Raw genomic sequence first — 27942 nt, 5'->3', positions numbered from 1 at the left:
TGAGGCACAGAGAAGTTAAGTGGCTTGCCCGAAGTCACACAAGCTGACAAGCAGTGGAGCTGGGATTAGAACCCATGACCTCTGACTCCGAAGCCCACGCTCTTTCCACTGAGCCACACTGCTTCTCAATGATGATAATAATCACCATTATCGTAATATAAAAATGCCTTGAGTTTTCATACCGGGTTTTATTTTTCCATCACCCCTGTGAGGGAGGGAAAGATGGCTATTATCACCCCATTCTACAGAAAAGGAAACAGACATAGAGAAGTATGTATTTTGCCCAAGATTCCTCATGGGGAAGGCCACTGGCAGAGTTTAGACCAGAACCCACGTCTTTCAATACCCAAGTGATGATCTTTCCACCAGACCACACTGATATCCATCTTTTGGAGTCTATTAATACTCAGCCTAGACAATATGTTCATAAGGAAAAGTCCTGTTGGGTGAAGCCACATATGTAATTTATTTTAGTGTCTGCCCCCTACTAGATTGCCAACTCTGTGAGGGCAGGGATTGTTATCTACTAACTCTACTGCATCCCCCCAAACACTTAGTACAGAGCACTGCATAAAATAAATACTTTTAGTTGATTGTTTGAATAGGAGCATGCCTTCAAAAGTGGCCAGCCTATCAATCAGCCAGTGGTATTTATTGAGCCTTTACTAAGTACTGTACTAACTGCCTGTCCTTAGTATATCCTTGCCTTCTCCTGCATATAAGCCTGGGCCAAAGATTGTCAAAATGGGAGATACAAATAAATGGTGGTATTTGTTAAGCGCTTACTATGTGCAAAGCACTGTTCTAAGCGCTGGGGGATACAAGGTGATCGGGTTGTCCCATGTGGGGCTCACAGCTTCAATCCCCATTTGACAGATGAGGTCACTGAGGCACAGAGAAGTTAAATGACTTGCCCAAGGTGACACAGCTGACTAGCGGCAGAGGTGGGATTAGAACCAGTGACCTCTGACTCCCAAGCCCACGCTCTTTCCACTGAGCCACGCTGAGGGGAAAAGTGGAAGAGGATACGTGATCCCACTCCTTCCCCATCTTCTTCCGAGGAAGAGTTATTTTTTTGGAGCTTAGGGGTAAAGTTGACCGGGTGTCCCGATTTTGATGGCGTGAGATGCAGCACAGTCTAGTGCACAGCCTGGGAGTCAGAAGACCTGAGTTCCAATCGTGGCTCTGCCAGTTGGTTTCTTTGTGACTTTGGGCAAGTCACTTAATTTCTCTGTGCCTCAGTTTCCTCAACTATAAAACGGGGATTAAATACCTGTTCTCCCTCCATGTGAGGCAGGCTCTGTGTTCGACCTGATCAACTTGTATCAACTCCAGTGCCTAGAACCGTGTTTGACAAGTAGTAAGCGCTGAATAAATACCGTAAAAAGAAAATAAAAACGTTGGCTACCGTCCTGCCACTGGAATTGGGGCCAGTGGGACCTGTTAAGGTCCTGCTTTTGAGGAAGGTGATGGGGGTGACAGTGGCCACGGCAGGGAGATATGTCTCTGCCAATTCAACAGCCGACTCAGTAACCCAGAAGAGGAGCATCAACAGAGCAGCAGCAGGAGGGCATTAAACACTACTCTGGCTTCATAACAATGTAAGATAATGAACAGCAGCATTCCTGGCTCAGACCAGTAGCCCATCTAACCAGTGTCCTGTCTCCCACACTGGCGCCAGGAGGTTTGGAGGAACCATGTAATGGCTGCCCTCCTTGACATCAATCCTATTGCTTATGTATGAACCAACTAAAAATCCTAACCTCTCCCCTCTACATCCTTGTCCCTCAGGTAACCCATTAAGAACCATTCATCTATTAATTTATCCAAGCCCCTCTTCATCCTATTTTTCAGTTTGCAAAACTCTTTTTTGTTGTCATGATGTTGCTAACCATGACTTCTGAGGCAGCACTGGTATAGTGGTGATAGTAATAACGGCTTTTATTGAGTACCCGCTGGACGCGATGCACTGTATTAAGCATTTGGGAAAGTGGAACGAGAAGCATTCACCGCTCACAAGGAGTTAACACTCTAAATGGGGGTGGGGAGGCAGAAATAAAATGGTTTACAATTAGAGCAGCAAAATAAATAAAAAAAATTTTAAAATTACTGTGGCTTTTGGTCGGTGCTTTTGATTTTGTCAAGCACTGTTCTGAGCACTGAGATAAATGAATGTTAATCAGGTTGAGTCCATCCCTGCCCCATATGGAGCTAACATTATAAGTAGGAGGGAGAACGGGTATTTACTCCCTATTTTACAGTTGAGAAAAGGGAAGCAAAGAGAAGTTAAATGACTTGTCCAGGGCTACACAGCAAGCAATTGGCAGACCTGGAATTCGAACCCATACTCTCTGACTCCCTGGCCCGTGCTCTTTCCACTAAACCAATAATTTTATAAAGCGATATGAAAGTCCTGAAAAGATGGGCATGTATAAATAAATGTAAAAGTCCCGGGAATGACAGATGGATTTGAATCACTTGGGAGTTTTAGGGATTTAAGGAGGAAGGTAAGTTGGAGGGTTTTGAACCTAGAGAGAGCTGCAGTCTGACAGATTTAGGAAGTAGGGTGTTTCAAGCTGGAGTACAGCATAAGCAAGGGGATGGGTGGGAATAATTGAAAGTGAGGAAGAGTTAGATTAGCTTGAGAAGAACAAAGAGCGTGATCTGGTTAACAGTAGGTGAGAAGGGCAGATACAAAAGATGAGGAGAATTGGTGGACAGCCTAGAAGCTACACAGCAAGCAATTGGCAGACCTGGAATTCGAACCCATACTCTCTGACTCCCTGGCCCGTGCTCTTTCCACTAAACCAATAATTTTATAAAGTGATATGAAAGTCCTGAAAAGATGGGCATGTATAAATAAATGTAAAAGTCCCGGGAATGACAGATGGATTTGAATCACTTGGGAGTTTTAGGGATTTAAGGAGGAAGGTAAGTTGGAGGGTTTTGAACCTAGAGAGAGCTGCAGTCTGACAGATTTAGGAAGTAGGGTGTTCCAAGCTGGAGTACAGCATAAGCAAGGGGATGGGTGGGAATAATTGAAAGTGAGGAAGAGTTAGATTAGCTTGAGAAGAACAAAGAGCGTGATCTGGTTAACAGTGGGTGAGAAGGGCAGATACAAAAGATGAGGAGAATTGGTGGACAGCCTAGAAGCCAATCATGAAGAATAAGCAACGTATTCTAGTGGAAAGAGCATTGGAGTCAGAGGGTTAGGGTTCTAATCCTGGCTCCGCCTCTTGTCTGTCTTGTTACCTTAGTCATTTCACTTAATAATAATGATGGTATCTGTTAAGCACTTACTCTGTGCCAAGCACTGTTCTAGCTTCTCTGTACCTCAGTTACCTCATCTGGAAAAAGGAATTCAGTACCTGTTCTCTCTCTTACCAAGACTCTGTCCCTGAAAAAGGACAGGGATTGTCCCCGATATGATTAACTCTAATGTACCCCAACACTTAGTACAATGCTTAGCAAATTGTAAGCACTTAAAAAAATGCCAAAATTACCATCATTACAAAAAAGAATTTTTGCCTTAAGCTAAAAAAAATGGGACCACCTGTCAGGAAGGCACCTGGAAAGTTTCCAGTACTCTACCCATCTTGACAAAGGGAGGGAGGATCAAGCAGAGGCCTACCCATTCCATTCCTAGCTTGGACAGTGGCTATCAAGTGGAGGGCAGTCGGCTACAAGTCAAAACTCACCCGTGCTGGGCGACAGCGGCATGGGAGAGAGTCGAGGACGGAGACTAAAGTTTACTGCATAATAAGAGGCAGTGATAAATCATTTCCATATTTTTACCAAGAAAACTCTATGGATACACTATCAGAACGATTGCAGATGGAGGCGGGGCGTTCTGGGAGAGATGTGTCCATGGTGTTACTATGGGTTGGAGCTGAGTCCAAGATAAAGATAAAGAATGGGGAAGCCAATGGAGGAGTTTGAGAAGTGAAGAAAGGCAAGCCAAGTGATGCTGCAGGATGGTCCATACCGCAGCTTGTAGTAAATATTGGATGAGGAAGAGGTTGGAGGCAGGGAAGCAAGTGAGGAGGCTGAGAAAATAGTTTAGCTGTAATATGTCTGGTAGATTATAAACTCCTTGAGGTGAGGGATGGTGTGATCTCTTGGGAGCTTAGTACACAGCACATAAAGATGCTCAATAAGTGCTATGGATATGACCAGAGACCTGACCAGGGTGGAAAGAAAGCGGTGGTCATGTAGGAAGAAAGGGCAGGGTTTATGCCAAAAGCAGGCTGGAGCACTGGAGTTGAAATTTACTTGAAATTCACTTGAAAGGTAATTAAAAATCACTTCACTCCTCTGTGCCTCAGTTACCTCATCTGCAAAATCAGGATTAAGACTGTGAGCTGTACATGGACTAGAGCCAACCTTGTATCTACCCCAGAACTTAGTAAAGTGCCTAGCATGTAGTAAGTGCTTACGAATAACACTGAAAAATTGGCTTCAGAAATAGAGGCCAGCAACAGGAACATGTGGAAGCAAGTGTACGGGAAGAAAAGCTCTGCAACTTCTCCCCCTCTACACTGTAAACTTGTTGGGGGCAAGGAATGGGACAGTTATATTTATGTGCTACTCTCCTAAGTGCTTAGTACAGTGCTCTGCACACAGTAAGCACTCAGTAAATACACTTGATTGATTTCTCTGCTCCTGGCCCTGCCACCATCACAAAGTGAGGTAGGGACTGCTGTCATGGCCCTAGCAGAGATGGCAGCAGGAAAGGAGGAGAGAAGGAGCAGGGCTTCCTTTCTCTTGCTGCTGCTTCTCCCTGCCCCAGCCTCTGCCTTTGGCCCACACTTCCAGCTGCTAGGTTCTGCCCTCTGGAGTTTCCACTTGGTGCACGGGACCATAAAGAAGAACCAGCAGATGGAAGCATCAGCGGAAACACATCTGTGAAGGAGGGACAGAATCAAGAGAGGACTTATTTGCCATAATAAGGAACACTGTCTCTCCCCACTCCAGTCCATACTTCCCTCTGCTGCTGGGATCATTTTCCTACCAAAACATTCAGCTCACATCACCCCGCTCCTCAAAAAACTCCAGTGGTTGCCCATCCACCTCTGCATCAAACAAAAACTCCTTACCATTGCCTTTATAGCCCTCCTTCACCTTGCCCCCTATCTCACCTCACTTCTCTCCTTCTACAACCCAGCCTGCACACTTCGCTCCTCTAGTGCTAACCTTCTCAGTGTGCCTCGATCTTTCCGCCGACCCCTAGCCCATGTCCATTTCTATGTGAATATTTCCCCTGGATTTGTATTTATATATGTGGGATGGCAGTCACTGTGTATGTTTGTGAATGAGAGTACTTGTATAGGTGTGGGTCACTTCCTTCTGCTGGGCTGTATCTCCCTATTTCCATTCTCTATCTCACTGCCTACATTTTTCCCTGTCTACCTGAATCTCTCTCGCCATCTCCATCCTATCTCTCATTGCCTATCTCTATCTCTGTCTATCTCTCTCACCATCTCCATCCTCTAACTCTCTCATTTGCCTATCTGTCTACCTCTGCCTGACTATATCTCTCTCACCATCTTCATCCCTCATTTCCTATTTCACTATGAATCTCTGTCTCAATTTTTTTCTCTTGGTTTCTACCTCACGATGCCTCTCTTCTACCTCTCTGTTCCTGGTCTTTTTCTCCCACCTAATCTCAGATTACAGGCCCATCCCTACCACCCCTCCTCTTTTCCCATATTTCATTCTGGAAAATCGAGTCACGTCAGTATGGGAGGATAGAGTCCAATGTGAAGTCACTTAGGAGTAAACACTGGATGAAACCTGTATTTGGGGGAATTCTGGAAGCCCCGAGGGCTGAAGGACCCTTACACCGTGTAAATGTTCCATCAGCAGAAAGGGACACGCAGAGGCTTCTGAGAACGAGGTGAGAGCAGAGGAAATAAAGAGTTTTGGCTGGAAGCCCCCGTTTTGTGAACGAGATCCAGTGGTGCTACCAAGTAGTCATGACTGAGATGAGGCTCTAGAGCTCCTTTTAATGGATAGGTCTATTAATCATCAGTATGTATTAAATGCCTTATCATCATCTATGGTATTTATTGAGCACTTAGTGTGTGCAGAGCACTCTACTTGGCACTTGGGAGAGTACGATACAAGAGTTGGAAGAGACATTCCCGGCCCACAAGGAGCTTACTGTCTAAAGGGGGAGACGGATGTTAGAATAAATTGTGGATACAAACATAAGTGCTGTGGGATTGGAGGTGAGGCGAATATCAAATGCTCAAAGCGTATAGATCCAAGTGCATAGGTGATGGAGAGAGAGAAGGGGAGATGAGGGCTTAGTCGGGGAAGGTCTCTTGGAGAAGATATGACTTGAATAAGGCTTTGAAGGTGGGGAAAGTGGCAGTCCACCAGATCTGAAGGGAGGGGGAATTCCAGACCGGAGAGAGGATGTGGGCAAGGGGTCGGTGGAGATATAGACGAAATCGAGGTACAGTGAGTAGGTTGGTGTTAGAGGAGCCAACTGTGCAGGCTGGGTTTTATGCCCTTCCCCATCTCCTGAAGTCTTCTTTCCCCTAGGCCCTGTCCAAAGGTTTTAAACCTAGGCCTTCTGGCTTCATGGTATTTACGACACAAATGGGTTAAACCAGGAAAAGCCAGCAATAATCCTGGTTCCTCCATGCTTAAATGTGACCTACACCTCAATCACAATACCTCTATCTGTGCCTTCGGCATCCAGCCCACACCAGCTAAAACACCAACCCAGGAAAAGGAGGAAACATTTTAACTCAAAATTCACAAAGAAGTGGCTCTGACCACTGCCTGCCTTCTGCAGAAGCTACAGGGGCAGTTCAAAATGCAGTAGTCCCGTAAGAGTAAACAACCTTTTTACAACCGTGAGCTAATTATATCCACAGAGACACGCCACACCACAAGGATCCTGGTGCCTTACCAGCCGTAATCTCATCCAGGAAGTTATGAGCATAAATGATGGAGATGTGAATCTAGCAACTCTGTGTTCCACTCCTGCAAAACCAATAAACTCAGTTTGTTACTCAGTTATGCTACTGGCTGAATGCTTAGTAGTTGCCAAGCTCTATGCTAGGAGCTGAGGCTGATATGAGAAATTCAGATTGACAGTCTCTCTCTGACCTTCATGGGGGTCACAATCTTAGCATTAGGGGGAGGATTAATACCAGCTTACATAGGGAAACTGAGGCATAGGGAGGTTAAGTGACTTGCCTGAAGTCAAGGAACAGGCAACCAGAAGAGTGGGATTAGAGGTCAGATCCAAAACCCGGTGAGCAAAGTGAAGGAGTTTTGATTAATGGAAAATGGAAAGTTCTAACAGAAGGGAAGAAGCAAGCGTGTTGCTGAGAGTCAGAGGACCTGGGTTCTAATTCCATCTCTACCAGTTTCCTGCTGTGTGACTCCAGACAAGTCACTTACCTTCTCGGTATCTTAGTTTCCTCATCTGTAAAATGAGGTTCAAATACCTATTCTCCCTCCCTTCTCCTTAGATTGTGAGCATCATGTGGAACAGACTGTAAACTCATTATTGGCAGGGATTGTATCTGCTAATTTCACTGTATAGTACTCTCCCAATTGCTTAGTATCCCCCCTCTCAGAGTCGCACCTGGAGAGTTTCCAGTATTCTACCAGTCTTGACTACGGGAGGGAGAGTCAAACAGAGGCTCACCCATTCCATTTCTAGCCTGGGCAGTGGCTAGCGAATGGAAGGCAATCTACTACAAGTCAAAAATCACCTGTGCTGGGCAGCAGCAGCATGGAAGAGAGACGAGGGCGGAGACGCAGGTTTACTGTGCGGAAGGAGGCAATGGGAAATCGCTTCCATATTTTGATCAAGAAAACTCTATGGATCCACTAACAGAACGATTGCAGATGGAGGTGGGTTGTTCCAGGAGAGATGAGTCCATGGAATCACTATGGGTGGGAGACAACTCGACGGCATAAGACAAGAGCTTAATATAGTGCTCTGCACGTAGTAAGCGCTCAATAAATATGATTAATCGATAGGGATTGTGTCCGGTCTGATTATCCTGTACCCAACCCTGAACATAGTACAGTGCTTGGCCCATAGTCATCTTTTAACAGATACTATAATTATCATTATTATTACTATTGATTGATTTCAGAAGCACTGGAAGTTGGTGCCTCATATTTGGAGAAATCCTGCAATCAGAGAAGAGACTGAATTAGAGGGAGGCATTGAAAAATATGGAAGTTATTTTGAACGAGGCCTAAAATCTTGTCAAAAGAGTAGTCGGACAGTAATAGTCTACAGCCAGTCAGGTAATAGTATTAGCAGCAGCATTTATTATTATTAATAAACACCACTTGGTATGCTGTACTGTACTATGCATTTGGGAAGAACAGAATAAAGGCATGACATGTTCCCTGCCCACAAGCAACTTATATTCTAACAGATCATCTCCGGGTGTAGCATTCAGCAGAGAATCAAGCTGGATGATCTAAATGTTTTTCTGATGATGCCCCCAATCCATTTTTTTCTTCCCAGCTATCTCTGGCACAGTGGTTGAACTAAATGATGATGATGATAGCGAAACATGAAATGTAGTGGGAAAGCCACAAAACAGAAATTTCAATTCCCAAATGTGAAATTTTGCCTTTAGAATTGCACCAAATCATTACTTGAAAGACATACTGACACTTGGGAACTTTGTAGAGAGAAGGATTTTGAAGTATAGAAGGTCTTGAACCTGTTTGATATTTGCCAAATTGAAAGTGAAACCATCAATGATTGTTGGCATGCCATTATTTAATCATTTACTGTGTCTTAGCAGTGTGCAAAGTGCTGAAAATACTACTCAAAATTCATTCTGATGACATTTAATCCTTATATTTTTCAAAGCCACAGGGAAATTTAGTCTTGTGGCTTCAGGCAAGCGTACTTGGCATTCAACTACACTTTCTATCCCTCAAATCCTTGCTATTTTTAAAGAAAACATATGCTATTTTGATGATGTTACAGCCAACTTCCAGTACTTTTAAAATCACCAGAAAAGTAAAACCCATTGAGGTTAAGACCTGCAATCACACTGTCTCTTAACTATTGCCACTTAGTAATCATGCATTTTCATAATATATTTATTTTTAGTATTTAAAAAGGCATTTCCATTTAGTCCAGGGCCTACAGACTGAGGCTCTGTTTAAAGCCAAAACTTCTGTTATATTGTACTCTCCCAAGCACTTAGTCCAATGCTCTGCACACAATAAGCACTCAAAAAATATGATTGAATGATAAATAAAAACACTGTCAATTCAGAGAGATTTCTTCACCTAGAATTCTGCCCTCTTAGCACTGACCTCTCCTAGTTCTTGTGTGGGGACTAGAGACTACAAAAGTCATTGGTCGAATTTCTCTTATTCCCATTTGAGGACCATGAAAGGAAGTTGGATAATGAACGAGGAAAGAAGAGAATGAGTGGAGAAATCCTTGCGGGCTGAGGGAGAGACCACAGTCTGTTGAGGAAGCTGATTTTGAAAAAAAGTTTCCTGAATGAATGTGTGAAATATCCCAACACGACCAACCTGAGTGGACATAGCTGATCAAGAGCAGACTGTAAGCTTCTCGAGGGCAGGGACCATTTCTTCTAACTCTATTGTAGTCTTCCGAGGACTCAGAACTATGCTCTGCCCAGAATAAGTGCTTGTTAAATACTATTGATTGAAACAAGGCACTAGGTGGGAAAACTGCAAGGAAGGAAAGTAGGATCCAAGGTATATTGTCCTTTCCCAAGTGCTTAGTACAGTGCTCTGCACACAGTAGGCGTTCACTAAATATGATTGAAGTTTCCTTTCCTCTGTCATTTGTCTGCTGTGTGACCTTGGACAAGTCACTTGACTTCTCTGTGCCTCACCTGTAAAATGGGGATTGAGAATGTGAGTCCCATGTGGGACTGTGTCCAACCCAATTTGCCTGTATCCACCCCAGCGCTTAGTACAGTGCCTGGCACACAAAAAGCACTTAAATACCATAATTATTATTTCCAAAAGTCAGAAATTCTTACCTGGCAGGGGGAACATCACAAGTGAGCCTGCTGTTGGACAGGGATTGTCTCTATTTGCTGCCGAACGGTACTTTCCAAGCGCTTACTACAGTGTTCCGCACACGGTAAGCACTCGATAAATATGATTGAATGAATAAATGAATTATGTAGGTGGTTTTCGCAGGGCGAGGCTCATCCATTGCACTCCGAGTGTGCCATTCCCTGAGATTTCCCCAAATGCAGAAAACTCAACTACATAATTTGTGGTAGTGGGGGACTGGGGTGGTGCTCTGGGAGCAGGATAGAGCACGGGACTGGGAGTCAGAAGGACCTGGGTTCGAATCCCAGCTCCATCACTTGCCTAATCTGTGAGACCTTAGGTAAGGCACTTCACTTTCTTGTGCCTCAGTTACCTCATCAGTAAAATGGAAATGAAGACTGTGAGACCCCTGAGGGACAAGGAATGTGTCCAATCTGATTTGATTGCATCTCCCCCAGAGTACAGTGCCCGGCACATAGTAAGAGCTTAATAGAAACCACACTCACTAAGTTACTTACCTTCTCTGTGCCTCAGTAACTTCCTCGGTAAAACGAGATTAAGACAGTGAGCCCGCTGTGGAACGTGGACCGTGTTCAACCTGATCAGCTGGTATCTACCCCCCAAGATTTAGAATAGTGCCTGGCATTTGGTATGTGCTTAACATATCAAACGTACATACCACACACGCAAAAGAATTCCAGACTGAAACAAATAGAGAGTTCTCCTTCAGAGCGTGAAACCGACAGCCTCCCAGCCTTCCTGAAGGCCCTCCGTGATCGCTTTATATGCATTTCGTTGATGGAAAAGTGGCCAAGAGGAGGAGAGTCATTCAATAAAAGCTTCAAAATTGATCATTTAGGTGGTCGTAATGAACGTCAGGTGGAAAAGCCAAAGGCAGAGACTCCACAGAATGTTTATCATGCAATGATGCTTGCTTCCGTGGCTGACTAGCAGACAGAACAGCGCGCTTCGCAGGAAGGAGGTCTTCACAGCATTTCACAGCCATCACAAACCTGATGCTAAGCAACTCATTTTCAATAACTTCTCTTGGAATGAAACTGGATGTCACACGACCACTGATAGTACATTAGTAGCCAGAAAGAAGAGTTTCTCAATTTCACGTATAAATATCTCTTGACTTTTTCATTGTCTGAATAAATGACTACAAGGCAAGGGCTTCTGAAAGGTTGCTGATTAAAGTGTCCTTTATTGTTAAAAGCATAATTAAATAATACTTGGATTTATCGCTCTCTTCAGGGAGATTGGGCTCTGAAAGAAATTAGAATCTCAAATGACACAGCCGGAAAGTCACCCAGTTAATAATACTTTTTAATTATCGCAGCGAGCCGGCTCAGTGTTCACGTTTGCAAGGTTTCATTTTATTTAAAGAAATTAAACTGCAAATCAAGTGGTGGAGCTTTCCCCTCTTATGAGTTGTCCAAAGACTATTAAACAAAATATAATTTAAAAACAGCATGGAGTTATAAATAGCCTGCTGTTTGGCATAGTCTGTCAATCTGTTACCAATTATATATTTTAGCTAACAGCTCTCTAATTAGCACTCACTTTTGATACTACTGCTCCTAAAATGTTTACGTTGGAAGTTACAAATTACTGTCTAATTATACTGGCTACTTTGTTTTGCATAAAATAGAAATAAAACCTTCCTTCCTGTTATAAAAAAACAACTACTGTCATCACTTTTTCTCCAGGGTGACTAGTAAAGTTTTCATTTTACAACCGGATGTTGGAAACATTTAATTAAAATGTGGGAGTTGGAAAAAAATGACAACTTTTCCTTCTCTGGGAAAAAAAATTTACGATTATGAGAAGTTTGTATAAGTGTCATCAAAAGATAGTGTTTCTGAAGACTAGAGTTGATAACTTTGAAGTTGCTCTTTCTTAGAGTTGGAAACTTCTTCCAAATAAACTGCTAATTCAAGTTGTTGATTGCACATTCAGTGGGAATTGAAGGTGAGGTGCTGAGACCATCCCGAGAATATGAAGAGGACACAGGTTTTTGCGGTTTAGTACACTTACCCTCAAAATCAGGTGTGAGTTTTGTATTATGTGAAAATTAATAGTGTGAAATCACCTGAGCAGGATGAAGACAATGTCTGAATAGATTCTGTAACTTTGAGAGAGGACAGGAAATTGATCTTTGTGCATAAGTTTATTCGGTTGGATCCTGACGTCTTTAAAGTGATTTTGAAGAAAAGAAGGCTGTAGTTCAAGGGCTAGGATTATCTTTCTTTGTTTTCCGCTAAGTCCCTCATTCCACGTGATCTAAATAACAGCTCAGATGGACTAACAGACTCACTGGGAATTAGCTTTGATGCACTAAATGATTCTATTACTTAAAAGAAGTTTTCATAGAGAAAGAATATAGATTTTTCAATTCCTGAATTTTGAATCATCCAAGTTAAAATGGTCTGGAAGAGAGGAGACACTCTAAGACCTTTAATAGAGTTCAGATAGTTTTGAAAGACTTGGATCCAGGTCTCAGAGCATGGCAAATTTCAAAGATACAATCATGACCTTGAAGCCCATCTGGACCCTGATCAGAGCAAACTGCCTCGGGATGGCAGGATTTTCAATTCCAAAACCTGATGTGCTCGCTCAGCTGGAGGAAGAGATCAAGCACAGGTCTGGGAGTCACGGGTCATGGGTTCTAACCTCTGCTCCACCTGCCATATGATCTTGGACAAGTCACTTCTCTTTTCTGGGCCCCAGAAGTGCCTAAACTGAAAAGCAGGGATTGAGACTGTGAGCCCCAAGTGGGACAGCCGTCTGTGTCTAACCCAATTAGCTTGTATTCCCCCAGCAGTTAGTACAGTGCCTGGCATATAATAAGTGCTTAAATACCACAATTATTTTTATCCGAGAAGGATGGGGACACAGGAAGCTGAGGATGTGGAAACAGAGGGACACCTCCACAAGCTCTACTTTTCCATATACTTTTCCGGGGCTGCAGAGATCAGGGTTTCTCCCTTGCCGCTGTAGCTGTGAGTTGCGGGTTCCTCGTCCAGCTCATATCATTGTCTACATATTTATTTCACTTTTCCTTATGGGTGTGTCACCAACTCTTTCCTTCACTTATTCTGAGATTGTGAATCCTTTGGGACCCAGATGCAATGTTTACTTTTCTCCTAGATATCTTTTCCCACCACAGTGTGCAAAGCAGTCAGTATTTAGTAAATACCATTACTCTTATTTTAATTCAGGAGGTCCTATTTGAAGGTTTACAGATTTCTCCATTTCACAAGATGATCTACCTAGTGTAGAAAAACATCTCTCCCAACAACCTGGAGATACTAACTGATGCTTTCTTAGACATCGATCATATTTAGTGAACACTTACTGTGTGCAGAGCACTCTACTAAGCATTTGGAAATAGTACACTGTAACAGAGTCGGTAGACAAATTCCCTTCCCATAATGAATTTCTAATCTATGGGGGAGACGTGCATTTATATAAATAGACATTTACAGAAATGCTTTAGGGCTGAGGGAGGGGGGGAATGAAGGGAGCAAATCCAAGGGCAATAAAGTTGGATTCAAGATTACAGTCAGTTGGATTGAAGAAAAACTGGAGAAATGAATAGTCAGGGAAGGCCTCTTGGAGCTGTGCCTACAATAAGTTTCTGAAGAGAGGAAGAGTGATTGTCTGTCGGTTATAAAGACAGGGGCGTTCCATGCCGGAGGCAGGACGTGGGCAAAAGATTAGCAGTGAGATAGAAAAGATTGAAGTAGTGTAAGACATCTATCTTTTTAATTTCTATCCAGAGTTCAAAACCCTCAAGGATTTTAGCAGCCCCCTCTTTCATGAAAAAAAAATCTCTCGAGTATTTTACCTCCATGAATTCTGTTTTCTGGCTCTAGAGCAACAATTTTAATTTCTGCCTCAGAGGTCTGATAAATCATCTCCAAGGACATCATCAACATCTACAGTGCAAGTCAACAGCTAAAAAAACCCACTATTAACATATACCAGTTTTCAAAATCAACCCATCTCCAAGATCAATCCTCAAAACATCTAGCTTAGCGGGAAACCACAAATCACTGAATCAAGAATTACTCACATATCTTCCCCTTTTGGAGAGAGAACCATCAGCCAACTGGTTTACAGCAAAGGAGCCAGCACTGATTTCAGATACCTCCTTTCCACTATTAGTAGAGTCTCCAGTAACGACCCAAATAAATTAAGCCTGATGTGGACAGAAATTGTCTCTCTTTATTGCTGAATTGTACTTTCCAAGCACTTAATACAGTGCTCTGCACACAATAAGCACTCAATAAATACAATTGAGTGAATGAATTCAGGAGCCAATTCAGATACCTAAATCTCACCTTTGCCTCCAATCCAAGTCCCTGTGAGACATAGCTAGAACTCACTCTTACCAGAGCCCTGTGGCCTGGAGTGGAAGAAAGCTGCTTCCAGCAACAACTTGATGCTAATTGAGTTAATGGCTTGACATTTGATGCTAATTGAGTTAATGGGTTGACCTTTGAAGCACTGATGTTTCATTTCAGATGAACTGGTTAGTGTCCTGCTTTGCCCTACCCCGACACTGACCAGCACAGCACCAATTGAGCTTTCTGGATTGCCCCAATCAATCCTGCTAGTTACAGAGACTACCAGCCTCATTTTAGTTCCAACACATCTGTGTGGAAAAGAGGCACTACTCTTCCTAAAAACATCTAAGGACTCACACAGGGTTAGAACTCTAGGGCTTCAGCGAATCCTGGTTCAGCATCAGCACACACACAATTTTGGACTAGATTATATGCTAAGTATCAGCTGGCTCTGCAAGTACATAAAATATTAACACCCAACATAAAAACCCAAATTGCATTGTCCCCAGCAATATTCATTAAGTGCCACATATTGTGTAGATAATTATCTTTGCTCTAAAATGCCAAGTACCACAAATTGCTCACACAAAGTTTTGTTGGAAGATTAAACTTTAAATCTGACACTATTTTATACGGGCATAAGTATGCGGCACAGTCTATAGCTAAGAACAACTTAATAACTTCTAAAAGGCACTGACCAAAGCAGAGCACTTATAGACACAGAATTTCAAACAGCTGCTGATTTTCCTCATTTGTTTTCTTCCCCCTTTGATTGCAAGACATCCTTACGGAAATGAGGTTCTCTTAACCGCAGATTTCAGAAACTGAATGTGAAAACTCTATGGTAAAAATAAGAAGATTCTCTTAGACTGTGAACCCCTTGCGGGACAGGGACTGTGTCTGCTTAGAATATATTGTAGTTACCCCAGTGCTTAGCACACTGCTTGGCACTTAAAAAGCACTTAAACACCATAGTTATTATTGGTGCTTCCCTATAACGCCAGTACTTGCATGAAGAGCATTTCAGCATTTTAAGATGGGTTACCAATATACTTTTAGCAAATGCTCACGTGCTCCCATCCTTAGAAACCAGGAGCTATCAGAGAATTGGGCTACCTACCTTTCCCTCTTCAAAGAAGCATCCTTTGGAAAGCCCAGCTTCTATTAAATGGTAAATTTCCAGGCCCGTGTTTTCAAGTTAATTTGTTCTCCTGTTCATCAGGTTACATGGATTCATGAACAACTTGGTTATGGAAATTAGAATCCTCCTAGTGAAATATGCCTGGGAAAATGACTAATTACAGATGCTTTGTTCCCCAAATACTACTGTGCTCATGCAAGAATGATCTCTGAATTTTTTTCAAAATCCTTCCAGCCAAGCTTTGAGGTACTGCACCATTTTACCATTATTATCATTATCATTATTAAGAATGGTACTTGTGGAATTGGTTCAGCACTTACTATGAGCCAAATATTGTTCTAAGTACTAGGATAGATACTAGGTGAATCCCTATCCCCTAGTAGGCTCACAGTCTTCAAGGCCGAAAAGTACTTCCTATTTCCATTTCATCCCTATTTTACAGATGATAAAACTGAGGTCCAGAGGTGTGAAATGACTTGCACAAGGTCACACACCAGGCAAGTGGTGGAGCCAGGGTTAGAAGTCAGGTCGTCTGACTCCCAGGCCCTTGCCCTTTCTACTAGACCATGCCGCTTTTGTAAGCATGGCCATTTAAGAATCACCATTTCTTATCTAGCTAGTATTTACTGAGTGCCTACTGGGTGTGAAGCACTGAACTAAGCAGGAAGGTACAAAAGAAGCACGACACATGATCACTGCCAGATCTATCTACCCACTAGAGACCTTAAGGAGAAGGATTACAAACTCCAGCTCATTGAAGGCAGCTAGAACCATAAATCACAGGAGCTGACCTAAGCTGAATGCTGGATGACTAAATTGGAGGTCTACGTTAAGAGCAAGGTTACGGAAATAGCTCCACCAAAGTCTTGCTAAAGCCCTAAAGCCAAAGTGCTATTACCGTCAAACTCATGGAAGGCCCTCCTGGGGTGGAAGATTTCCATTCTGGAAAGCTTTTTGCTCAAAGACCCTGTAAATGCTAAGGGAAGGAAATGGGACAGTAACCCTGCATGGGACGGTGATAGTTCCACAGGCATCAAGTGGTTATGATTCAACTTTTGATGAAGGAGTCCTAGTGCTAGCTTAGTGAATATAGGAGAGTGGAAGGAACCAGTGAACTGTATTTAAGTTTTATTGTTCAATAACACCGCTTTATAGCCTCCTCTGAAAGATTCATGAGTTATGGCTCCGAAACTTTATTTTATGACAGAGACAGAAAAGCTGCAAAGATTCCCCAAAAGGTCTCCTGGGGAAGCAAGGTAGAATTACTACCCACAGATAAATCAAGCACAAGGATATCTGAGTTTGACTCAGACTTCAGGGAGAAATGAAAGTGAGGATTGGAAGGGGGTTAGTTTAATGAGTTTAGGTGCTAAAATGTCACCTGGATCACTCTCCACTCCTCCAAAGTGGAGTTATTATAGTGACTGTGGTATATGGTAAGTTCTTACTATTCATTCATTCATTCAATCATATTTATTGAGTGCTTACTGTGTGCAAAACACTGCATTAAGCGCCTGGGAGAGTACAATGCAACAACAAACAGACACATTCCCTTCCCACAATGAGCTCACAGTCTAGAGGGGGAGACAGATATTAATATACACACATAAACAAAAGAATAAATAAATACAGATATATACATATGTGCTGTGGGGATGGGAGAGAAGATGAACGAAGGGAGCAAGTCAGAGCAATGCAGAAGAGAGTGAGAGATGAAGAGAGGTGGGCTTAATCAGAGAAGGCTTCTTGGAGGAGATGTGCCTTCAATAAAATTTTGAAGTGGGAGAAAGCAATTACCTGTCTAATATAAGGAGGAAGGGCCTTCCAGGCCCAAGGTAGGATGTGGGCGAGAGGTCAGAGGTGAGATAGACGAGATCGAGGGACAGTGAAAAGATTAGCATTAGAGGAACAAAGTTTGTGGGCTGGTGGTATTAGGACAGTAGCAAGATAAGGTAAGAAGGGGCAAGGTGATAAAGTGCTTTAAAAGCAATGGTGAGGAGTTTTTATTTGATGCGGAGGTGGATGGGCAACCAGTGGAATTTCTCGAGGAGTAGGGAAACATAGTCTGAACACTTTTGAAGAATTAAGGATTACAAACTCCAGCTCACTGAAGGTGGCTAGAACCGTAAATCACAGGATCTGACCTAGGCTGAATGCCGGATGACTAATTTGGAGGTCTATGTTAAGAGCAAGGCTAGGGAAATAGCTCCACCGAAGTCTTGCTGAAGCCCTAAAGCCAAAGTGCTATTAGTGTCAAACTCATGGAAGGCCCTTCTGGGGTGGAATATTTCCATTCTGGGGTATGGACTGGAGTGTGGAGAGACAGGAGGCAGAGAAGTCAACAAGGAGACTGATACAATAATCAAGGTGGGCTAGGATAAGTGCTTGCATTAACGTGGTACCTGTTTGGATGGAGAGGAAGGGTTGGATTTTAGTGATGTTGTGAAGGCAGAACTGACAGGATTTGTGTGCCCTGTCCTGTTCTAAGCCCTGGGACAGATGAAATATGAGCAGATCATCATCATCGTCAGTGGTATTTCATCATGTCTTACCTACATCTCACAGTCCAAGGGAGTTATGGCCATTGGAATAAGAACACTTCACACCCTACTTGAATCTGGGTTTTCAAGCCAGCTTTGCCCCCTTGCATGCAGGGTGGCCTTGTGCAAGTCACTTAACTTCTCTGTGACTCAGTTTCCTCACCTATAAAATGGGAATTCAATACCTGTTCTTCCTCCCACTTAGACTGTGAGCCCTATATGGGACAGGGATTGTGCCTGGGTGGATTATCTTTTACCTGCCCCAGTGCTGAGTACAGTGTTGGGCATATAGTAAGAGCATAACAAACACCATTATTATCATTAACACTCCTGCTATTTCTGCCCAAGGCAGTGAACTTCATGGGCTTAAGGTGAAAAGCCTACTAGCAGCATACTGAGAGTAATATTCTCAATTTACATTAATTTACACTTATTTATTTATCCTTCCACACTATAACTTTCATCGACTGAATTATAGTTTGATCCAGTTGAGTGCACTGGTTGAACATTTATCTAGTTCTCCCTTTTATTCTTTTCATTTTCAGGGCACAGGACCTAAGTAGCTACAAATAACCTGAATTTGGAGTCTTGTTGCTTTCTCATGCATTAGCATATCTTTGCACTGACACTGGACTATGGAAGGGCTGAATATGGAATGTGTTTGGTTTTTTAAAATCTGTCATGATCTTAAAATTCAAAGCCCATTCATCTTACAGAAATGGGAATGACTAGGTAAGAGTTCTAAAATGACCAGGAACTGTCACTTTTGTGATTAATATCTGCTTTATCATTGGACTGGGGAATAAGTTATTTTGGTATTCAGCAATGATATGTTTTATGACAGGAATGAATAGACAGGAATACACTCCAACCATATATTGATCTTGGAAATGCAAACTGGCGGTCCTTGGTACTATCTTTTTGTTAGGTCAAAGAGAGATGTGGGACAATTTGGACATGAGGAGACTAATGCAGTACTTGCTTACTCAGTGCGTTTCTGTCAAGTGTGTGTCTATGAGAGAGAGAGAGGAATGAAAGAGAGGGAAAGAAAGAGACACAATCTGAATCATTCCTTAAGGCACATCCTGAAACCAGCCTCAGGTTCTCACTAGCACATCCTTTCTCCTGGGCTCATTCAGGTGATTCTTGGACTACTTTGATCATCTCCATTTAGAGAATCAAACCTTGGCAGGAAATACAGGATGGTTCTTATGCACTGCCTCCAAGCCCGATGGTTCTACTTCAAATCGAATTAGAAATGCAGTCAGAAGCGGTAGTTACTGGATAACACAGGCTCATGGGACTGGAAGGGTTTTCCAGAGGTCATCTGGTCCTCTGAGTGTCTCCACACTGGTCTGCCCCTAGCAGATCCCAGACAAACGGGTGCCTGTCAAGTTACTTAAATAGTCTCGGGGACAGACTCTGACTTCAAGAGGTCAACCTTTATATCTAACCGATTCACCCTTTCAAAAGGATTACCCAAATCAAAACCCTCTGGATGTTGTCGGCAGCAGATGATTCTTGCCTTCCTACGTGTGAGTAAGCAGGTGACAAACTCCTGGCAACCCGTGAGAGGCAGGAGATGCATTCACTGAACATTTTCCCCACTCTCTTAGGGGAAAATGTTGGAATCATGTCTTGCGCTTATCCATAACATGTGGTGTAAGAGGGTTAGCTCAAGGGATTGCCGTATGAATACCATTCGTGTTTAACTTCCATTATCTTCTGAGGGAATGAAATTAGCTTTCCCAATGGGGAAGATCTTCATTCACCTTCAAGCCTTATTTTAATTCTTGTAGGTCATTGCCTAGCCGGGCTAAAGCTCTAGAAGTTTCCAACTTGTCTCCATCAAACTATCTGTTTGTTAAAGAATCTCAAATATATTAGCATCTCATAAGACTGGCATATGCATGGAGTGATTTTATTTCACTAAAACCTTAATATTCCATTTACCTCTCATTTATGTGTTGCAAACCCTTTCGCAATAAGCGATGGCCTGAATATTTTTATTGCCGGTGGTTACATAACAGCTATATTACAGACTGGTGCATAATTTGTCATGAAAAGGTCTGTCCAGCATGGGAAATAGGAAATGACATTATTTATTTAGCCTCAAGTTGGCTGTCATATATTTTTATTTGCATGATAGGCATTAGAGGTTATTGCTCATCTCAAACTCTCATTGCCGAAGTTAGTTCATAAAAACCAGATCACTCCAAAGGGCAGATGCTTCTCAAGTAGGGAGAAGTGAATTTTCTGCTACTTCTTTTAACACTATAATCATTATTATTTTTTTTTACATATTTGTTAAGCGCATTTATGTGCCAGGCACTGTACTAAGCACTGGGGAGTAATACAAGCAAACTGGGTTAGATACAGTCCCTGTCCCACATGGGGTTCACAGTCCTAATCCCCATTTTGCCAGTGAGGTAACTGAGGCACACAGAAGTGAAATGACTTGCCCAAGGTCATACTGCAGATAAGTGGCAGATCTGGGATTAGAACCTTCTGACTCCCAGGCCCATGTTCTATCCATTAGGCCGTGATACCGGCTTTCAAGCACACTGGACACACACAAGTGACCTACTGATGATAACTGTGGCATCTGCTAAGGTTTTACTATGTACTAAGCACCATATTAAGTGCTGTGGTAGATACGAGATAATCAGGTCAGAAACAGTCCTTGTCCCACCCACATGGAGCTCACAGTCTAAGGAGGAGAGAAAATAGATATTTCATCCACACATGGCAGATGAAGAAACTCTGGCAAAGAGATGTGACTTGCCTAAGGTCACACAACAGCAAGTGGCAGAGCTGTGATTCTAACTCCCAAACTTGAAGTCTTTCCACTAGTCTATGCTGCTTCCTTCTCACATGTTTAATGCCAGACACCCAGCATAAAGACACAATGTCTTTCACACCGTTGGACTCAATTTTAAAACTGAAGCTTTCTTGACAAAATAGTCTGAAGGTGGAAAAAAGGAGCACATTGCCAAGCAGTGCATTCAGAAGACATGAAAGAGTTCAAGTACCTGATCAGGGCTCAGAGGATAAGTCTATATAAATCTTTAGAAAAGATTCAAATACTGATTTAATATGGCTGAGAATTTCCAGACACAGCAACTGAGAATAAACAATACCATACTCCGAAGCCTTCAGGTTTTTGGTTGGTTTGTTTGCTTTTATTGCTATTTTTTAAGTGTTTACTGCATGTCAAACACTGTTCTAAACTCTGGGGTAATAACAATAATGATGATAGTATTTGTTAAGTGCTTACTACATGCCAAGCGCTGTACTAAGTAGTGGGGTGGAAACGATCACATTGTGTTGGACATAGTCCCTGTCCCTCATGGGGCTCACAGTGTTAATCCCCATTTTACAGATGATGAAACCGAGGCACAGAGAATTGAAGTGACTTGCCCAAAGTTACATGGCAAATCTGTCGTACAGCCGGGATTAGAATCCATGACCTTCTGACTCCTAGGCCCATGCTCTTACCACTAAGCCATGATACAAGTTAATTAGGTTGGACACAGTCCCTGCCTGTCCCATGCAGGACTCACAGTCCAAGTAGATGGCAGTACAGGTATCTCCACTTTACATTTGGGAAAAATCAGGCACAGAGAAGTTAGGTTCCTTGTCCAAGGTCACACAGCCACCAGTTAGCAGAGCCTGAATTAGAACTCAGATCCTTCTGACTCCGAGGACCCTGATCTCTCCAATTGGCCACACTATTTGAAGAAGGAGTTAAAAAGAAAAACTACATTTTAAGACCTAAAACCCAAAAGTATGTCACCAAACTTTAGTTCTATGACAGGTGTTCTCACAAATACTGACTAAACAGAGAGAGAAAAAAAAGAGGCTTAGGTTTTGGCTTCTCGGCTTCTCCAAGAGAACTCTGGAAACTTGGCTCTGCCCAGAACAACCATTTTTCTGCTGTAAATAAATGTAGTGAACCTCCCCCTGGCCTCTTGGGAAATGGTGTTTTCCCCTTCTCTGCATTTCCCTTGTCACCTCCAACAAGATCACTGATTGAATAATTTAAGATCTGACAGCTCTCATCTCTGACTGGGTACCATTCATCACAGTGTGTGTAACACAAAGTGTTTTGCGAAAGTCTGGGGCCACCTCCACCAAGGTTGCTCCTATAATAATGATAATAAGAATAATGATAAGAAGAAGAATTCATTTAATTCATTCGTTATTGAATTTATTGAGCATTTACTGTGTGCAGAGTACATTACAGTAAGCAGTCATATTCCCTGCCCACAACGAGCTTACAGTCTGCCAGGAGAAACAGACATCAATGTAAATAAATATAATTATGGATATGTACCTAAGTGCCATGGGGCTGGGAGGGCGGAGGAGAAGAGAGACCAGGTGAGAGTGATGCAGGAGGGAGTGGGGGATGAGGAAAAGTGGGGCTCATTCTGGGAAGGCCTCTTAGAAGAGATGTGCCTTCAATAAGGCTTTGAAGTGGAGGAGAGTAATTGTCTGATTTGATGAGGGAGGGCATTCCAGGCCAGAGGCAGGATATGAGCTAAGGGTTGGTGGCGAGACAGACAAAATCAAGGTACAATGAGAAGGTTAGCACTAAAGGAGCAAAGTTTGTGAGCTGGGTTGTAAAAGGAGAGAAGTGAGGTGAGGTAGGAGGGGACGAGATGGTAGGATGCTTTAAAGCCAACGGTGAGGATTTTTTTTTTTTGATGAGGAGGTGTATGGGCAACCAATGGAGTTTTCTGAGGAGCGGGATGACATGTCCTGAACATTTTTTTAGAAAAATGATCCAGGCAGCAGAGTGAAGTATAGACTAGAGTGGGGAGAGAGAGGAGGCTGGGTCGTCAACAAGGAGGCTGATGTAGTAATCCAGGTGGGATAAGATGAGCAACTGTATTAACATAGTAGCAGTTTGGATGGAGAGGAAAGGGCAGATTTATATGTGTTGTGAAGGTGAGACTGACAGGATTAAGTGAGGGATTGAATATGTGCGTTGAATGACAGAGAAGAGTCAAGGATAACGCTAAGGTTATGGGCTTGTGAGACAGGAAGGATGGTGGTGCAGTTTACAGCGACGGGAAAGTCAGGGGGAGGATAGGGTTTGGGTGGGAAGATAAGGAGCTCTGCTTTGGACATGTTAAATTAGAGGTGACAGGAGGACATCCAAGTAGAGATAGACAAGAGGAGAAGTGAGACTGAAGAGAGGAAGAGAGATTAGGGGTGGTGATGTAGACTTGGGAGTCATCTGCATAGAGGTGGTAGTCAAAGCCATGGTAGTGAATGAATTCTCCAAGGGAGTGGGTGTGGATGGAGAATAGAAGGAGACCCAGAACTGAACCCTGAGGGACTCCCACAGTTAGGAGGTGGGAGGCAGAGAAGGAGCCCACAGAGGCTGAGTTTGAATGGCCAGAGAATGAGGAAAACCAGAAGACAGAGTCAGTGAAGCCAAGGTCGGACAATGCTTCCAGAAGAAAGGAGTGATCCACAGTATCGAAGGCAGCTGAGAGGTCAAGAAGGATTAGGATGGAGTAGATGCCATTGGATTTGGCAAGAAGGAGATGATTAGTGATATTTGAGAAGATGATTCCTGTGGAGTGAAGGGGACAAAAGCCAGAATGGAGGGGATCAAGGAGAGAATTGGAAGAGAGGAATTCGAGGCAGTGGGTGTAGACAAATCATCAAAATGTTGGAGAGGAATGGTAGGAGGAAGATGGGGCAATAAATGGAGGGAGCTGTGGGGTCAAGGAGGGGTGTTTTTTAGGATAGGGAAGACATGGGCATGTTTAAAAGGAGTGGGGAAGAAGCCATTGGAGAGTGAATGGTTGAAGATAGCTGTTAGGGAGAGAAGAAAGGAGGGAGTGAGTATTTTGATAAGGTGAGAAAGAATGGGGTCGGATGTGCAGGTGAAGGGGGTGGCTATAATTGTGGTATTTGTTAAGTGCTTACTATGTGCAAGGGACCATATTAAGCGCTGGGGTGGATACAAGCAAATCAGGTTGGACACAGTCCCTGTCCCACTTGGGACTCATAGCTTTAACCCTCATTTTGTAAGTGAGGTAACCGAAGTGAAGTGACTTGTCTAAGGTCACACAGCAGACAAATGGTTGAGCTGGGATTAAAACCCAGGTCCTTCTGACTCCCAGGCCAAGGCTATGCTGCTTCCAGGGCCACCCTGGAACCCCACACTTGCTCCAGAGCCTTGTGTTTCCCTCCCAGTTCCCTGTGAATAGAGGCACCATACCTGAGCCACTGGACTTGGCAGCAGGACCCAAGACGTGTGGGAGGGAGCTGGATGCTGCAAATTAAAATACCAGGCATAAAGGTGAGGGGACACTCCAGCTGAAAACATGGAGGATGAGTAATAGCAATAATTGTGACATTCATTGAGCACATACTATGTACCAAGCACTCTACTAAATGCTGATATAGATACAAGATAATTAGGTTGGACAGAGATCCTGTCCCACATGGACCTCACTGGTCTAAGTATGAAGAGGGATAGTTATTTAATCCCTATTATACAGATGAGGAAACTGAGGCACCAAGAAATTTAGGGTCGTTAGGGTTAGGGTCAAGATCACTAAGAGCAGGGAAGGTGTCTACCAACTCTGATGTATTGTGCTGTCCTGAGTGATTAGAACAAGTCTCGGTACATAGTGAGGACTCAAAAATATCATTCATTGATTGATATAATCTGCCTTTCCTGAATCAACACAAGCATGACTTATCATTTTCCAGTTCCTCCATGATGAACTGCAACAGAAAGCATTAGTAGCAAATTCCCATTCTACTGACTGTGTCTGACCTGAATATGTTGCATCTGCCACAGCACCTAGTACGATACTTGACATTTAACAAATACCACAGTTATTATCAGGCCATGTTAGCATGGGAGGCAGAAAAGTGTATGGCCTGCAGTATGGAATCTAGCAGGAATTCTTGGGAGTCACAAGGCCTGGATTCCAGTTCTTGCTCTACTACTGGGAAGCAATATGGCCTAGAGGGAAAAAAAATAGGCCTGAGAGTCAGGAAACCTGGGTTCTAAATCCAGTTTCATGACTTGCCTGGTGTGGGGTCTTAGGAAAATCAGGTTTTTTTATGGTATTTGTTAAGTGCTTACTATGTTCCAAGCACTGTTCTAAATGCTGGGGTAGATACAGGTTAGATGCACCTTCTCTCAGTTTCCTCATCTGTAAAAATGGAGATAAACTATTTATTCTGTCTTCTCCTTCAACTATGATGGTATAGGAACTTTGTTCAATCTGATTATCCTCTACCTATCACAGTGTATGTTACATAATTAGCACTTTACAAATATCACAATTATTATCATTGCTAGTCAATTATGTAATCTTAGATTAATCGCCTACCCTCTTTGTGCCTCAATTTCCCTACCTGCAAAATGGGAATAAAGTGTTTGCTCACCCCTATAACACAGAAATAGTGTGAAGACAAAGAGCAGCAGCATTTAAAATGCCTACTGTGTGCAGAAGATTGTATTTGCCGTTTGCAAACCTATGATAAATATTAAAAATGGAATCCCTTCCCTGAAGGAACTTACAGTCCAAAATATATAACTGACATGAAGCATTTTGGAAATGGAAGTTCCAAACAAATCATTGACTATTATTATTATTATTATTAACAGAAACGGGAAGGTTCCAACAACTCTTTCCAATCTGGTCAAGTTCCTTTATGCTATAGGAACAGCTTCCAGAAAGGTATGTAACCCCAAAGGCTAACAGAAAGTAGAAGTCGAATCTGTTCAATTTCCAGAAAGATCATCACCTGACTGATCTTGTACAGAATTTATTTAAAGAAGAGGAGGAGATGATTGAGAACCAAGGGTTTGAAAATATCCCCAGAAGTCACATTGGAAACCTGAATTTTCAAGTAACGGATTTTTGGTCTTGAGGTGGCAGGTCTCAGAGATTGTCGGTGATGTGTTAGATACTAAATGAGACTTGTAAAAAGACTGACCTCAGCTAACATATTAACTTGAAAAAGGAATTTAAAATTAGAGTCAAATCGACAAGGTACTCTGCTAATGGAGAGTGAGGGCACAAGAATTGGTATTTATTATTGGTGGCATAAATGACAGACATATCACTGTTCTAAAAGTAACAGCCAAGTCAACATGTCACCTTGGCGTCAGCCCATATGCAAAGATTTTAATCAAATATTCTTTAGATTATTCCATATAAAAGGTCTACCTTCTCCCACACTTGACACTTAATGATTTATTGCTTAAAGGGACAGTATAAATAAACCTTAATAGACTTCAAATAGAATCTTACAGAAGGTTAGTTTCCAAAGAGAAATCCAACATCTTTTAAGCCAGAACTGTAAATTGACCGATCAATGGTATTTATTGAGTGCTTACTGTCTGCAGAACATTGTACTAAGCACCTAAGCAAATACAATACAAAGGGAGTTGGTATTAACACTCTCTGTCCACAAGGAACTTACAGTGCAGAGTGAGAGGCAGAAATTAAAATTAATTATGGCTATGTACTTAAATACAGTGGGGCTGAGGATGGGGTGCATATCAACTGCTTAAAGGGTACAGATTCAGATACACAGGTGATCCAGAAGGGAGAGGGAGTAAGGGCGATGAGAGCTTGTCTTGTCTTGTACTGTTGAGTCGTTTCCGAACCGTGGTGACACCACAAACACATCTCTCCCAGTACGCCCTGCTCTCCATCAGCACTGTTCCGGTAGTGTATCCATAAAGCTTTCTTGATAAAAATACAGATGTGGTTTACCATTGTCACCTTCCACGCAGTAAACTCGAGTCTCCACCCTCGAATCTCTCCCGTGACACTGCTGCCCTCATGGGTGAATTTCGACTTGTAGCAGATTGCCTTCCACTCGCTAGCCATTGCCCAAGCTAGGAGTGGAATCGGTATGCCTCTGCTTGACTCTACCTCCTGTAGCTGAGACTGGTAGAGTACTGGAAACTTGCCAGGTGTGACCCTGAGAGGGTAGGATGAGAGTTTAGGGAAGACATTTTGGGGGAGAAGTTGAGGCAGTGGGTGTGGACAACTCACTCAAGGAGTTTGGAAAGGATTGATCGGAGGGAGATGGGACAACAACTGGAGAGATACATAGGATCAAGGACTTTTTTTTTTAGGACAGGGGACACGAGCATATTTGAATGCAGTGGGGAAGAAGTCATCAGAGAATGAACAGTTGAAGATGGCAGTCAGGAAAGGAAGAATGGAGGAAGCAATTGTTTTGATAAGATTCAAAGAGTTGAGATCAGAGATGTAGGTGAAGGGAGTAGATTTTGAGAGGAGGCAGGAGATCTCCGCAAGATAATGCTGGGAAAAATAGGATAGTCAAAAAAGGAGGAGAGAGGGTCTGGAGAGGAGCAGGAGAGATTTTAGGGAGATCACGACTGATTATTTCAATTTTATCAGTGCGGCAGGTGGCCAGATCAAAGAGATAGGACGAGAGTTAAGGGGGTGTGAAGGACAGGGGGTTTGATAAGGGAGTTAAACATCTGAAACTGCTGGCAAGGGCTATGGGCAAGAGAGTCAGTAAATATGGAAAAATACAGTTGTCCAGGAGAGGAGAATTAAAGCAGATGAGGATGAATTTGAAATAGAGGACGTCAGTCAAGTGGCTGGATTTCCTCCAGCAGTGCTTCACAACCCGTGCACAGGAACAGAGGAAGCAGACTGTGGAGGTGATCCAGGGTTGCAGGTTAGTGGTATGAGATTGGCAGAGGGACAGGGGAGCAAGAGAGTTGATTTCAGTGGAGAGGGCAGTGTTAAGGGCATGAGCTTGGCCGTCAAGAGAATTTAGTTTGGGTATGGAGACCAAATGGGGCAAGATGACTGTAGAAAATTGGAGGGGGTAAAAA

The 27942-nt window shown here is 42.9% G+C and overlaps 2 non-coding genes and 1 pseudogene across 2 annotated transcripts; 2 read left to right on the top strand and 1 right to left on the bottom strand.

Moving 5' to 3' along the window:
• The first annotated feature begins 7588 nt into the window (after positions 1 to 7588).
• Positions 7589 to 7726, top strand: LOC114815249. Its single transcript, XR_003763014.1, has one exon. It is a non-coding gene; the product is annotated as a small nucleolar RNA SNORA7 (small nucleolar RNA).
• Positions 7727 to 10157: 2431 nt separating this feature from the next.
• On the top strand, positions 10158 to 10295 carry LOC114815392 (annotated as a pseudogene).
• A 16627-nt stretch (positions 10296 to 26922) lies between these two features.
• LOC114815353 lies at positions 26923 to 27060 on the bottom strand. Its single transcript, XR_003763116.1, has one exon. It is a non-coding gene; the product is annotated as a small nucleolar RNA SNORA7 (small nucleolar RNA).
• Positions 27061 to 27942: the final 882 nt, after the last annotated feature.

This window comes from Ornithorhynchus anatinus, chromosome 11 (genome assembly GCF_004115215.2).
Source record: "Ornithorhynchus anatinus isolate Pmale09 chromosome 11, mOrnAna1.pri.v4, whole genome shotgun sequence".
In the NCBI taxonomy this organism is placed as follows: Eukaryota; Metazoa; Chordata; class Mammalia; order Monotremata; family Ornithorhynchidae; genus Ornithorhynchus; species Ornithorhynchus anatinus.
Note: the sequence above shows the minus strand (reverse complement) of the source record. Positions and strands in the feature narration are given on the sequence as shown.